This window comes from Cnephaeus nilssonii (assembly GCF_951640355.1).
Source record: "Cnephaeus nilssonii genome assembly, chromosome: 9".
Taxonomy (NCBI): Eukaryota; Metazoa; Chordata; class Mammalia; order Chiroptera; family Vespertilionidae; genus Cnephaeus; species Cnephaeus nilssonii.
The window spans coordinates 36,588,360-36,603,214 of record NC_137080.1 but is presented as its reverse complement, the minus strand read 5'-3'; the positions used below and the strand labels follow the sequence as shown (position 1 = coordinate 36,603,214).

Here is a 14,855-nt window from a genome sequence, read left to right as displayed (position 1 = left end):
AGGGCAAAAATATATTTTTAAAAAAGAAAAAGAAAAGACCTCCAGTGGATGCATGAAACCATGAATAGTACCGAACACTACATATATTATTAGAGACTTGGTGCTCAGATTCGTGCACGGGTGGGGTCCTTCAGCCTGGCCTGCACCCTCTTGCAATCAGGTACCCCTCGGGGGGATGTTGGACTGTCGGTTTGGGCCGGATCCCCACAGGCCAGGTCTGCAGGGATCAGGCTAAAACTGGCAATCCCACATCCCCCTGAGGGATGTAGCAGTGCCGAAGCGCAGGCAGCAAGGGAGGAGCCCCAGCTGGGCCAGGCCCCACTGCGCCTGCCGCCACCCGGTAGCACTGCCTGGTAGCATTGCCATGGAGGTGGGAGAGGCTCCCACCAGCGCAGCTGCGCTCGCCAGCCATGAGCCCAGCTTCTGGCTGAGCAGTGCTCCTGCTGTGGGGGTACACTGACCACCAGGGGGCAGCTCCTGCACTGAGCATCTGCCCCCTGGTGGTCAGTGCACATCATAGCAATCAGTCAACCGGTCGTTCTTGTCATTCGGTTGTGACGGTCGCTTAGGCTTTTATATATATAGATGTTTTCCCTATACATATATCTATGATAGTGTAATTTTTAAATTAAGCGCAATAAGAAATTAACATTAACTAATAATAAAATGGAGCAATTATAACAACATCCTATATAATAAAAGCGTAATATGCTAGGTGTCCGACTGATGGGTCAACCATTATGTCGACCGCTTGACCAGTTGCTATGATGCACACTGACCACCAGGGGGCAGATGCTCTGGTAGGTTAGCTTGCTGCTGGGGTCTGGCCGATTGGGACTGGGAGAGAGGGCTGGACATGCCCTGAAGCCCTCCTGCGGTCCCTCCTCGGCTGGCCGGCCCCCATCTACCTCGATCAGGACTGGGCAAGATGGCCCCAATCGCCAGCCAGGCCAAGGGACCCCTTCTGTGCACGAATTCATGCACCGGTCCTCTAGTACTGTTAATAACAGTTACATGAATGTAGCCCGTCTCTCTTTCTCATAACCTAGATGGCTACTAGTTAACTCATGGTCAGGTAGCTATACAGCATGGATACACTGGACAAAGGGATGATTTACGTCCCAAGCAGAATGGGGCAGGACAGCCTGAGGTTTCATCGCACTACTCAGAATGGCATGAAATTTAAAACATGAATTAATTCTGGAATTTCCATTTAGTATTTTAGGACTGCAATTGACTGCAGGTAACTGAAACTATGGAAAGTGAAACTGAGAATAAGAGGGGAATACTGTAAATGTCAAGGTCATAAGATTCTCGTTTCAAAATAATGGTAACAAAATAAGTGATATAATGACCATTAAAATACATTTAACTTTTCAAAGCATTTTCACATAAATTTCCTTTTTCTTAATGGAAATACTCAAGGGCTTACAGGGCTAGGATTTTATTGTCTATCTGACAATAAAAACCTCAGAACGACTCCACATAATCCTCAAGATACCACACCAGGCTGTGTTTACAGAGATTATGCTTAATTTTCAAAAGGCTAACTCTGACAGTGATTAATTTTAGTGAAAGAGAGTATATGCCTTAAAAGAAAATAAAGGCAACTGCAGCTCATGAACACACATACAATCCTAAAAGAGTGAATAAAGGATACCAAAATTGTTCTGACCTAGTTACATCCCAATTAACACAGACTATGCTTTACAAAAACTCCTCTTCTTACTGTGAACACAAAATGCCAGCTGTGAAAGAAAGTGATACTGCGGGGTTTGCACACTTTAGTTACCATAGAAACAGTAGCAATGGCAGGAGTTGGATGCCTCACATTTAAGTTATCAGCAATAAAATCAGATAGACAAATCAAGGCTTCGGGATTTATTTAATTTGTACTTTAAAGGTAAAAGTCAAGGAAATAATGTGATAAACAATATGATTCCTCAGAAACTATTCTTGAAATCTCTGCATTTTAGCAGAATTCAGTTAATTCTTGAATTTACATCTACATGTATTCCGGATTTGCCTTTGCCTTTTATAGAATCAATTTTTTTCAAAAGGTTAAATTTATTTCAATTAATTGGCACATCATAAATAGAACAGTCTAAAGATACAGAATTATCCATCTGCATTTGCTTTCCACTCCCCATCCCAGGAACCAAAATATGAAACCCACAAAACGACTCTTATCAGCATCAATAAAGAAGATAGAGAAACACAAACGCAACTGCCTACAATCCTGAATAATAGGAACAAAACCAATCAGAATATCAGTCGGAGTAGTTTCTGAACAATGCTGCCCTGATATTAATGGGTACACTATTCTTCTATTTAAATATAGAAGTGCCACAACTCTCCTCACATTTGATACAGAAGTACATTCCCAGGAGAAAACCCTCAGTTTATGTTCCTTTCGTTACACTGTTCTCCATTGTTCACCTTGAACAAGTAAGATTCTGTGTTGTAACAGATAGGGCAAAGGACCATCTAAGAATAAGATACTATAAATGCTTTCTTTTCTTAGCAAACACAACAGTCATTTGCTAATATCATCAGTCTATCATAACGTTTACCCATTAAAATAACCTCACTGATAGGAGAGGATTTAAAAATATAAGGAATTTGACATTGTGATTGCAACCTCCTAAAGGTTAGGGAAGATATTTCCATTACCACTTATGTATCTGTTGAAATCCATGCATAGTGTTTAATAAATATTTGTTGAATGAATAAACAAATGAATGAATGAACAAAAACTGCCAATGGTTAGTACTCATGGCTCTTTGTTAGGTAAGTTCTCCATTTTAAAAGAAGTTGTAAGAAACTAGAATAAGCACTTATCCCCAAATATGCAAGTTTACCTCTGAATATAGATTTTTTAAAAATCCTAATTCTAATTTATTCCAGGGTTCAGCCATCACCCATATGCTAATGACTCCCAAGTCTATCCTTCTAGACTAGTGGTCGGCAAACTCATTAGTCAATAGAGCCAAATATCAATAGTACAACGATTGAAATTTCTTTTGAGAACCAAATTTTTTAAACTTAAACTATATAGGTAGGTACATTGTTATTAACTTAATTAGGGTATTCCTAAGCTGGCCTTTGCTAACTCAAGGGTCCAAAGAGCCGCATGTGGCTCGCGAGCCGCAGTTTGCCGACCACTGTTCTAGACTATCTAAATTTTATATATCTTAGCGATATGTCAACTGTATGCTGTCCATCTCCGCAATCATCTCAAACACAACTTATTCAACCTGAACTTTTACAGTCTCTTTCTGGTATTCCCTTCTCAGTCACTCAGTCAACAAAAGAAGTCTGCATACTCTGTTCTTAATCAGTCCTCAGATATGTATCTTACTCCGCTATCTTGATTACCTTAATTCAGGTCTTCATCATTCCTCAACCAGCTGATTACAAGACTAATAAAGCTGCTGTCCCTGCACCCTCAAACCAATTCTCCATATCCCTGTCTCTGAGCATTTCTTAAGCAAAAATCTGTCCTGCTCAGCTCCAACTAGCCACAGGAAAAATCCACACTTCTAAACATGACAATTAATATCCACCATAATCTGATGCCTACTTCTCACTTCTGCCTCTTTTTTCACTACTTCTTGCTGACCCCTGACTATACCTCATAATTTTTTTCAAACCTTATTATTTTATGATGATTCATTTATGTGTATCTTCTGCCATGCAGTGGCAAAATACAATCCCTCATTGAGGGAAGGGACTGTATTTTATTTATCTCTGTATTTCCAGTGTCCAGCATAATGTCTGGTATATATTAAGAGGTCAAAATATGTTTGTAAAGCATATATTTAAGTCTATAAACCAGTACTTGCCCCCACAGAAATCTAGAAATAAATTAATAATTTAGTTTAAAAAATGACAGGTTCCATAGATCTATAAATGTCATACTTTATGTATATTGAGGGTTAAATAGGCCTTTATATTCAGAGAACCTAATCACTATTTAATATGCTGTTTCTAAGTGAAAAATGCCTTCCCAGTTTGAAACTACACATCTACAAGTAGGTGCAGGCTACTTGTAAATCGGGAGCAGCCTATAATATTAAAAGCAGTGCTTAATTTCACTTTGCCTTAAAATGGCCTAGAGGTATCTATAATAAGTAACTCTGTTCATCAAACCTTGGTATTCACAGTAAACAATGCCTGCCAAGCTGGCACTGAACAACAGTTAACAATACACTTCTTTGTCTTTGCCTTTTAGGAGTGGTCACAGGCCTGACCAGAAGAGATAAGGTTTTCTTTTCTCTTACAAGAACCAATAAAGAGCAGTCATTATGAAAAGCTTAATGCAAGACAAACACAAGTATCTAGAAGGTTATTCACCCAATTAACTTCAAGGTCACTTAAGAGAGCATAACCAAGATATATGCCAAATAGACAGCAAAGACATTCAAGTTCTATCCCGTTCATTAAGGAGTACATCCACAGAAGAGCAATACTGGTAGAAAGAAGTTTTCTATTTACATTTGTGACATTCAATTCAAATAAAATAATTTCAGTCTCATTATCACGAGAAATTACAAATGTCAGAGGTAGAAATTATCAAAATGAGCCCTCTGACTTTACTCATGAAGAAACAGAGGTGAAAGGTCTACAACCTTAACCAAGTTCACCATCCACAAACAGTGGCAGACCCAGGATTAGAACCCAAATTTCTCAGAGATGCACTCCAGGCTAGGGTTATTAGAAAAAAACACACTTGAAAAATGCACATCACTTGATTTATAGCCTTCACCTCTAGAAGACTTCTACTCAGATGTGTGCTTAGTGAGAATATAATCATACAAAATACCTATCCTCTGTAATCTCTCAGTAAAATGAATCATCAGACCTTGCATGCAAGATCCCCTCTTGAAGATACCATCAGTAAGGGATCTTGAACCAACCTATAGTGCCAGTAAAATAGGATGCCTGTGGTGGTGATTACCCAGGTATTACATTTGTCCAAATATATCAATTTATAATTAATATAGGTGTATCTTATTATATATAAGTTCTCCCTCAATACAATTAATTTACTAAAATAGTATACCTGACTTGATTCTTCAGTTTTAAACACAGGCCTCAAAAGTACTGGGACTCCTTCTGTAGACCTTGGTTCCCAACCAGTTCCTGCCACTGCTGTCACTGTGAAATATATCTTAACTAGAGGCCCGAAGCCCAAAATTCATGCAAGGGGCTCGGCCCTCGCAGCCGCTGCGGCTTTCCTCGGCCCTAGAAGCCCTGGCTTCATCCGGAAGGCTTCATCCGGAAGGCTGTCCAGAAGGTCGTTTGGCTGTCCAGTCTAATTAGCATATTATGCTTTTATTATTATAGACTATATTCTTAGTGACCTCAAAGTCAGTTGGGTACATAGCCCTCTGTTAAAAAAGAGACAAACCTTTGCATGTGGCTCAGCTGGTTGGAGCATTGTCCCATATACCAAAGGGTTGCAGGTTCAATTCCAGTCAGGGCACATACCTAGGTGATGGGTTCCATCCCCAGTCAAGACATGTAAGGGAGGCAACCAATCTCTCTCTCTCCCCCTCTCTCTCTCTTACCCTCCTTCCATCCCCCCTTCCTCTCTCTCTAAAATCAATAAACATATCTTCGATGAGGTTTAAGAAAAAAAAAAGAGAGAGAGAGACAAAAGGTCCAAAATGGAGTCACTTGTGCCAGGCTCCACATCAGGAAACCAAGATTTAACACTTAATCTAATTACAGTTTCAGCCACTCCCAGAAATGTAATCTTTAACAGTCAATGTAGAATTACCTGGTCAGTAATAGTGAGGTCATCTGCATGATAGGCCCCTTCCATGACCCTTACTTGAAACAATGCATTCTTTGCTAATAATATCCTTTCTGCCTTTAAAACCTTTTCTTCTCTATAGCTCAGGAGAGCTCCTTTTTATTTGCTAGATGAGATGCTGCTCGATTCATGAATAGTTGAATAAAGCCAATTTAATCTTTCAATTTAGTCAGCTGAATTTTGTTTTTTAACACTTTGAACTTAGGTTGGCAAATAACTTTCTAGATACATGTGTTTGTCAATACAAGCCACTAAAATTTTATGTCCAAATCAGGGATCATCAGAGCCCTGTCCCTAAGCTGAACCTCAGGAGGCCTCATAGGCCACTGTGAGTCTAACACATCTCCTTTGAAGTTGGTTCTCTTGGAAGTGTGATACTTAGCGCATCAAACAGCTGGTAGAGCATTGTGCTCTAACTCAGACAGCCGTACAGGACTCTGCGGAAAGCTCCAGTTATCTGGCTATCAGTGTGAATGACGGAAAAGCTGTCATGCCAGAAAAATCACAACCCGTAACTTAAAAACACTTCAAATATACCTTCTTAAAAAAATACCTCTTATGTTTTTAAGGTACGTATCACAGTATCCAGAGCATTGTAAGAAACGTTCTCTCGTCTCATCTTCAAAAGACCTGTGTAGAGGCAGCAGGACAGGAGTCACTGCACATGGATGACATCCCCACAATCAAAGGCCTCCAGACTGCAGACATGAATGGCTAAGCCACAGATGACTGAGGACCCGGCTCTAAGGAACTAGTTAGGGATCAGAGGTCTTCAACAGGAATCCTAAGTGTTATTCTTCAGCATGACAAGATCTGTAATTGTCCAAAATCACCTAAAATTGCAGGTTAGAAGATAACCAAGCCATACTTTACTTTTTCATAGTTAGCTCTGCAGTCTGAAATAAATTAAAATGATTAAGTCATATTAAAATATATACTGCATTCTATCATAATTCTGTAAGTAGAATGTTAATAAGTTAAATGAAAAACAATGAATAGAAATTCATTTGATTAGCATGGGACAGTTAGAATGAAAACTAAGTTAAATGATTCTCTAATTTAGATCTCATTTTAGCAAGTTTTTTAAACTTTCATATTTTTAAATATGAAGACTTGGTAAAAATATTAGCAATATTTAGATATAAACAGGATGAAATGTGGATTACTCTTTTTTAAAATAGAGGAGCATCTTTCACATATTTCTATTAGGGCTCTACTTTGTAAAGCAGAAGAAGGTAGGAAGAGTATCAGGCTACAAGAATTCTGGGGAAGAAAGCAGTTCAAAGAAAGGGCATCTTAGGATTGCTGATGGAATCCAGAAAGAAAGTACAGGAGCTTCTACAGAGGGAAATTAGGAGAAATTCAGGAACTCTGGGCTAAGAGTAGGAAGTCAACAACCATATAAAGTACATATCATTAACCTCATATTACAAATGAGTAAACTGAGGCTTAATCATCAAGATTAGCTATCTTAAAAATAAATTTTTTTAAGTCTAGGATCTCAAAGCTCCTATATCATGAGAACTGCACAAGGCTAAAACTATGAAATATTATTAAAATGCTTGCAATGTGCATGATGGCTACAGTAAGATTTTAAGGATTTCTTTTAGGTATAACACAATTACCTTCTCAGGCCTGTTTAGCACAAATACAATTAAAAACTTGTATCTCCTTGTCAGACAAGGTATGAAGGAAGCTGTGCTGCACAGAGATTCCTAGACAATTCTCCAGCTTCCAAGCACTTATTTTAATCAAAGTATCACGATTAACAGTACAGCACTTTTTTTCACAACTGCATAGAAACAAAGGGCCATCTTTGAACATTCATTCAAATCTTTCATTCAATAAACACATAGCATTTATCATGTACCAGGTGCTAAGATAAGAAAATAAAAAATAGAGTTTAACTTATAGTTCAGTTTATGTCATTGATTCAGTAGCAGTATTCTGTAACTAAGGAGCCATAAATCCACTTAACAATATTATCCTTTAGCCAGCATTTCTCTACCCTTGCTAAAGAAAAATGTGCAATTACCAGATGTTTTGCTAAAATGCAATTCAAGTAACTTATGAGCAGAAACAATATGCCAATGCTAGGAACACAAAAATTAGTGAGATATGATCCTTGCTCTCAAGAAACCCATAATTTTGAAAAAGATATACTATATCTTGGCATTCTTCCAACCTAGCAGAATAGTAGTCTCATAAAAATGAGTCACACTATATTTCATCTTCTTACTCTTAGCTACATCCTGCTATAAAATTACAATACATCTTTTCCCTCTTTGTGTTTACAAGTTCCAAATGTTTATAGACTTATGTCTCTACTTCACTGTCTCTCAGCCAAGATGAATATATTTAGCTCCTTTTCTCCTTTCCTTTTAAAGCAATTCCTCAATATGAGTAATCTTTTTGGTGACTTTAAATAGTCTATTTCTGTGTTAAACTCTAGGATCAAATGACATAATTAAAATACTGTTCCAGACAGGAAATCAATCACAATGAAAACACCAACCTCGTTGATGATGTAATGCTTCAGATTTTGTAACGTGTGTCAAGTTTAAAACACTTGTTTTTATTTACCTTTTAAGTTTTAGGAATTATACTAATTACATTAAAAATTTATATTCACTCTAACCCTTTAATTTAGAGATGGTACATACTCTGAAACAGTTGTAACTAACAAATAATGTAAAGCCAGATTTCTTACAGTAATAGGAAATGAAGCATTAAAAAAAATTACTTGTTGACTAAAATTGCAAATCTACTCTTAAGCTCACACAAAAAAATAATTTTTCAAATGTCTCCAACATGCTCCTTTTAAGATCATATCTATACTTTGTATTTCTTTATCTACTATAGAATATATGTACAAAGTAAACATACAACTTAAATCTTCTATCCTGGAAATACTTTGGCAAAACCATGACAATATGGTTCAGGTAACAGAACTCACGATCAATGAAAAGAATTGAGTAGTGTGTCACAGTCTAGATTCCTATTGGTTCAAAGTTTCAAATTTTATTAGAAACTTACATTAGTTACTTACATAAGGATGTAAGTAACTTATTAGTTACTTACATAAGGATGTAAGTAACTTATTAGTTACTTACATAAGGATGTAAGTAACTTATTAGTTACTTACATAAGGAATAGAAGCATTTGATAAATGTGTGGGTAAAATATAAGCAAGTGCCATACTAGGTCAGAACCATGTTCAGAACATATTTTCAAGATTGTGTTCATGCTATGGATAAGGTAACAATAATTCATCCAGGGAAAATTCATTCTCTTGCTCACAAGCATTTAGCACTTAAACACAAACAAACTCCCTAGCCTGATATTTAGGGCCTTCTTCAATAAGGCTCCAACCCATATCTTTCTAGTCTTACCTCATACTACCCTAATTCAGCTTATCCATTTTTGAGCCAGACAGAACTACACAACCTTTTGGGATAATTTAAGTGCTTTCCCATCTCAGAAGTTTCACAGTCAATACTCCCATAGGTTAACTTCACCCCTTAAATTTCTATTTAAATTCTACTCACCCTTCAAAGTCCAGGTCAAATGGTACCTCTCTGAAGCTTTCCCTTATCCCCCAACTCAGAACCTTTTCTAACCTTGAAAGCATGTAGGTCTGTACTTCTCACATAGCCATGACCACATTCTCTCTCATCTATCTTACAGTGTAACTGTTTATACCGGTATGCATGTCATATTTCTTCTCTCAAACTAAATGCCTACGGAGGTCTTTGATGCAGTCATAGTTGTACTGTCCCCCTCCAGGCTTGGCACATATAAAGGAATGGTAAGTATTTATTGGAGACTGTATTGAAATGCAAAATATATGTTACTTGATCCAAAAACATGCCATAATAATATTCTTACTGATCTTCATTCACTAAAGAAATGTTTCCTCAGTACCCATTGTGTACTGGAATAGTGATATACCAAATGAATCTTAAACCCTACTCTCTCAAGAAGTTTATGGTCAACAGCATCTTCTAGAAATCTATATAAATTATTATGATACTAATAGATAAGTGCCAGAAGAGAAGTAAAGATGAAGTACAATAGCAACCAATAAGAAGGAAAGATGATTTCCAAATAGAAATGGATATGAGGGTAAGTTTTAATGTCTGTGTGGGTCCTGAAAGATAAGTAGTATTTGAATATGTAGAGATGGGGTAAGGAGTTTTAAGACCGGAGAAATAAAGGCCATTCAGCAGGAAAGCTCAGGAGGATACAAGAAACAATCAATAGTTCAATGGAATAGTGTGTAAGTGCAAGATTATATGGGTACATATTTAAAGAAAATATTTAAAGGCAGTTGGAGATACATCTGATAAGATCCTAGAAGCCAAATAAGGAACTAGAGCTTTAGTCTGTAAACAATGAGGAACTATTTCAAAGTTCTTGAACAGAAGCTGAGGTCAAAAGGTCTAAAGTGGACTGAAAGGGAAAGGGACTATTGACAAAGATTCAAGTGAAGAGGCTAAACCCAACTACAAGAAAGAGATAATAAAGGCCTAATCTAGGAAGAAGGCACTAGAGATGAAATTACATTAACAGAGGAGATATTTTAGGCAAATTCTAGATATGGAGTGTAAGGGTCTGCAAGGAATAAAAGAAGTTTCTAGGCTACGAAGAAAGTAGTGCCACAACCAAAACAGAAGGCACTAAAGCAGCAGCAAGTCTGGATGGGAGAAAACTGAGTCCTGGTCATAATGAGTTTTAGTGCCAGTGAACATTAAGGTGATAACATCACAAACTAAATGTGTTAATCTATGCTATTTAGAATAAAATATAGGCATGTCTCATTTTATTTTCCTTCACTTTATAGACTTTGCATTATTTACACATTGAAGGTTTGTGACAACCTTGTATCAAGCAAGTCTATTGGCACCAACTTATCCTTTTCTTTCTTCCTTCCTTCCTTCCTTCCTTCCTTCCTTCCTTCCTTCCTTCCTTCCTTCCTTCCTTCTTTCCCTCCCTCCCTCCCTCCTTCCTTCTCCCCCCCCCCTTTTTTTTTTGGAGAGGAAATTGCAGTTCTAATTTTTCTATTTAATCTTTATTATTGAGAGTATTAAGATGTCCCCCTTTTGTCCCCTCTACCCAGTTCCTGCCCTGCCCCAGGCCTTACCACCCTACTGTCTGTTTCCATAGGTAATGCATATATGCATATAAGTTCTCTGGTTAATCTCTTCCCATCCCCCCTCCCCTCTTCTCTCTGAGATTCGCCAGTCTGTTCCATGTTTCCATGCCTCTGGTTCTATTTTTTTTTAAATATATTTTATTGATTTTTTACAGAGAGGAAAGGAGAGGGACAGAGAGCTAGAAACATCGATGAGAGAGAAACATCGACCAGCTGTCTCCTGCACACCCCCCACTGGGGATGTGCCCGCAACCAATGTACATGCCCTTGACCGGAATCGAACCCGGCACCTTTCAGTCCGCAGAACGACGCTCTATCCACTGAGCCAAACCGGTTTTGGCTGGTTCTATTTTATTCATTGGTTTATTTTGTTCATTAGATTCCTTGTTCGTTTATTTTTATTTTTAGATTAATTGTTGATAGATATGTACTCATTGCCATTTTACTGTCCTTATTTTTGTTCTTCCTTTCTCTTCTTAAAGAATACCCTTCAACATTTCATGTAATACTTTAGCTTTTTCTTGTCTGTGAAGCTCTTTACCTGACCTTCAATTCTAAATGATAGCTTTGCTGGATATAGTAATCTCGGTTGTAGGTCCTTGCTATTCATCACTTTGAATATTTCTTGCCACTCCCTTCTGGTCTGCAAAGTTTCTGTTGAGAAGTCAGCTGACAGTCGTATGGGTGCTCCCTTGTAGGTAACTAACTGCTTTTCTCTTGCTGCTTTTAAGATTCTCTCCTTGTCTTCAACCTTTGGCATTTTAATTATGATGTGTCTCGGTGTGGGCCTCTTTGGGTCCCTCTTGTTTGGGACTCTGTACTTCCTGGACTTGTAAGTCTACTTCTTTCACCAGATAGGGGAAGTTTTCTGTCATTATTTCTTCAAATAGGTTTTCAATATCTTTCTCTTTCTCTTCTCTTTCTGGCACCCCCATAATGCGAATGTTGGTATGCTTGAAGTTGTCCCAGAGGCTCCTTACACTATTTTCATATTTTTTATTTTTTTATTTTTTTTTTTGGCTCTTCTATAATTGGGTGTTGTTGTTTTTTTTTGTTTTGTGTTTTTTTGCTTCCTCATATTACAAGTCGTTGATTTGATTCTCAGCATCCTCTACTGCTGATTCCCTGTAAATTATCTTTTATTTCAGTTAGTGTATGCTTAATTTGACTGATCCTTTTTCATGTCTTTGAAATTCTCACTAAGATCTTTGAAAGTCTCACTAAGTCCCTTGAAGCTCTCATTAAGATCCTTGAGCATCCTTAACCACTGTTTTAAGGTTTGTTTGCTTCCAATTCATTTATTCTTTTTCGGGAGATTTCTTCTGTTCTTTTATTTGTGACATGTTTCTTTGTCTCCGCATTTTGGCTGCTTTCATGTGTTTATTTCTATGTATTAGGTAGAGCTGCTATGTCTCCTGGAATTGGTAGAGTGGCCTTGCATAGTAGGTGTCTTGAGGGGCCAGTGGCTTAGCCTCCCCAGTCACCTGAGCTGGGCACTCTAGGTGCGCCTTTGTGTGGGCGGTGTGCACAGTCTTGTTGTAGTTGAGCCTTGATTGCTGTTGACATTACTGGGAGGAGTTGACCTCCAGGCCAATTGGCTGTGAGAACTAGCTGCAACTATAGTGTAAGAGTTGTCTTGAGGGGCCAGTGGCTTAGCCTCCCCAGTCACCTGAGCTGGGCACTCTAGGTGCGCCTTTGTGTGGGCGGTGTGCACAGTCTTGTTGTAGTTGAGCCTTGATTGCTGTTGACATTACTGGGAGGAGTTGACCTCCAGGCCAATTGGCTGTGAGAACTAGCTGCAACTATAGTGTAAGAGTTGCTGTGCAGGAGGCAACCCTATGGAGCAGGATTTTATGGCTGCCAGTCAGCTCTGCAATGGGGGAGGTCTCAGCATAGAAACAATGACCCCTGGGAGCACCACTGTCTGGGAGAGAGCCACTCCCGAGTTCTTGCTCCAATGCCAGACAATCCAGTTCCTCCCCATATGTCCCTGAATCCCTCCCAGCCACTGCCCCAGTGCTGGAGTTCAGAGGAAGTGGGACCATGTAAGTTCATGTATAGGCTCTTTAAGAGAACTGCCTGGGTCTCCAGCAGCCTCCGTGTCACTCAGCTACAATCCCTGATTTTCACAACCCGAAGTTACGGGGGCTTCTCTCACGGCACTAGAACCCTAGGCTGGGGTCTGGTGTGGGGCTGGGACTCCTTGCTCCTCACAGGAGGCCTCTGCAGTTGAGATATCCCACCTGATTGAAAAAAATACCACACATGGGTGTTGGACCAGACCATTCCACACCTCCACCCCTCCTACCAGTTTCAATGTGCTTTCCTTACTTCTCTAGTTGTAGGACTTCCATTCAGCCAGATTTCAGGCAGTTCTGAATGATGGTTGCTCTGTGTTTTAGTTGTAATTTTGATGTGGTTGTGGGAGGTGGTAAGTACTGGTGTTTATCTATGCCACCATCTTGGTTCTCCCTGATGCCATCTTTTCAAGAGCATCTGCTTAGTTCATGTCTGTGTCACATTTTGGTAATCTCACATTATTTCAAATTTTTTCATTATTAGTATATATTGTCATAGCAATCTGTGATCAGTGATCTTAGATGTTACTATTATAAGTTGGGGGAGGGTACCACAAACCATTCCCATATGAGATGGCAAACTTAATTGATAAATGTTGTGTTTCGACTGCTCTACCTACAGACCATTTCCCTGTCTCTTTCTCTCTCCTCAGCCTCCACTTATTCCCTGCAACACAATACTGAAATTAGGCCAATTAATAACCTTACAATGGCCTCTTAAGAGTTAAAATGAAAGAAAGAGTTGCATGTCTTTCACTTTAAATCAATAGCTAGAAATGATTAAGTTTAGTGAGGAAGGATGTTGAAAGCCAAGATACATGTAAAACTAGGCCTCCTGTGCCAAACAACCAAGTTGTGGTAGAAGTAACTGCAGATATGGTAGAAATAGGAAGAGAACTAGAAGTGGAGCCTAACGATATGACTAAATTGCTATAATCTCATAATAAAATTTTAATGGGTAAGGAGTTGCTTCAGATGGATTAACAAAGAAAGTGTTTCTTGAGATGGAATCTACTCCTGGTGAAGATGCAATTAAGATTGTTGAAATGACAAAAAGAGCTTAGAATAGTTATATTCTCTACTAGTTATATTCTCTATTGATAAAATGAAAGATTAAACTTAATTGATAAAGCAGCTTCAGTGTTTGATAGAACTGACTCCAAAAGAGGGTCTACTGTAGGTAAAATGCTATCAAAGAGCATCACATGCTAGAGAAATCATTGTGAAAGAAGGAGCAAGTCAATGCAGCAAACTTCACTTTCGTCTTATTTTTTAAAATTGCCACAGCCACTCCAACTTTCAGCAACCACCACTCTGATCAGTCAGCAGCCATCAACACTGAGGCAAGACCCTCTACCAGGAAAAAGATTTAGGGCTCACTGAAGGCTTAAGATGATGAGCAACATTTTTAGCAATGAAATATTTTAAACTATGGTATGTACATTGTCTTTTTAGTCATGATGCTATTACACACTTAACAGACTATAGTATAAACGTAACTTTTATATGCACTGGAGAAACAACAACAAAAAAATCACTATATTGCAACAGTCACTTTATTGCAGTGGTCTGGAACCAAACCCACAATATCGCCAAGGTATGCCTGTATATAATTTTGTGAAAAAAAGATGAGCTGAAATTAGTTAATTGTCAATAAAAGATTCTGATTGATGATTCAAAAATGATTGTGACCTCAAAAATATAACTCACATAGATTACATTATTGCAAACTTAAAATCTAAAACCATTCATGTAGGAGGTTTTTAATCTAAGAACATCATCACATACCCAAGAATCAAAA

General features: G+C 38.3%; 1 protein-coding gene across 3 annotated transcripts in view; it reads right to left on the bottom strand.

Moving 5' to 3' along the window:
• The window catches only part of CDK19 (cyclin dependent kinase 19), a 120,816-nt gene that overhangs the window by 40,205 nt on the left and 65,756 nt on the right, over positions 1-14,855 (bottom strand). The gene's annotated exons all lie outside the window — the stretch shown is intronic.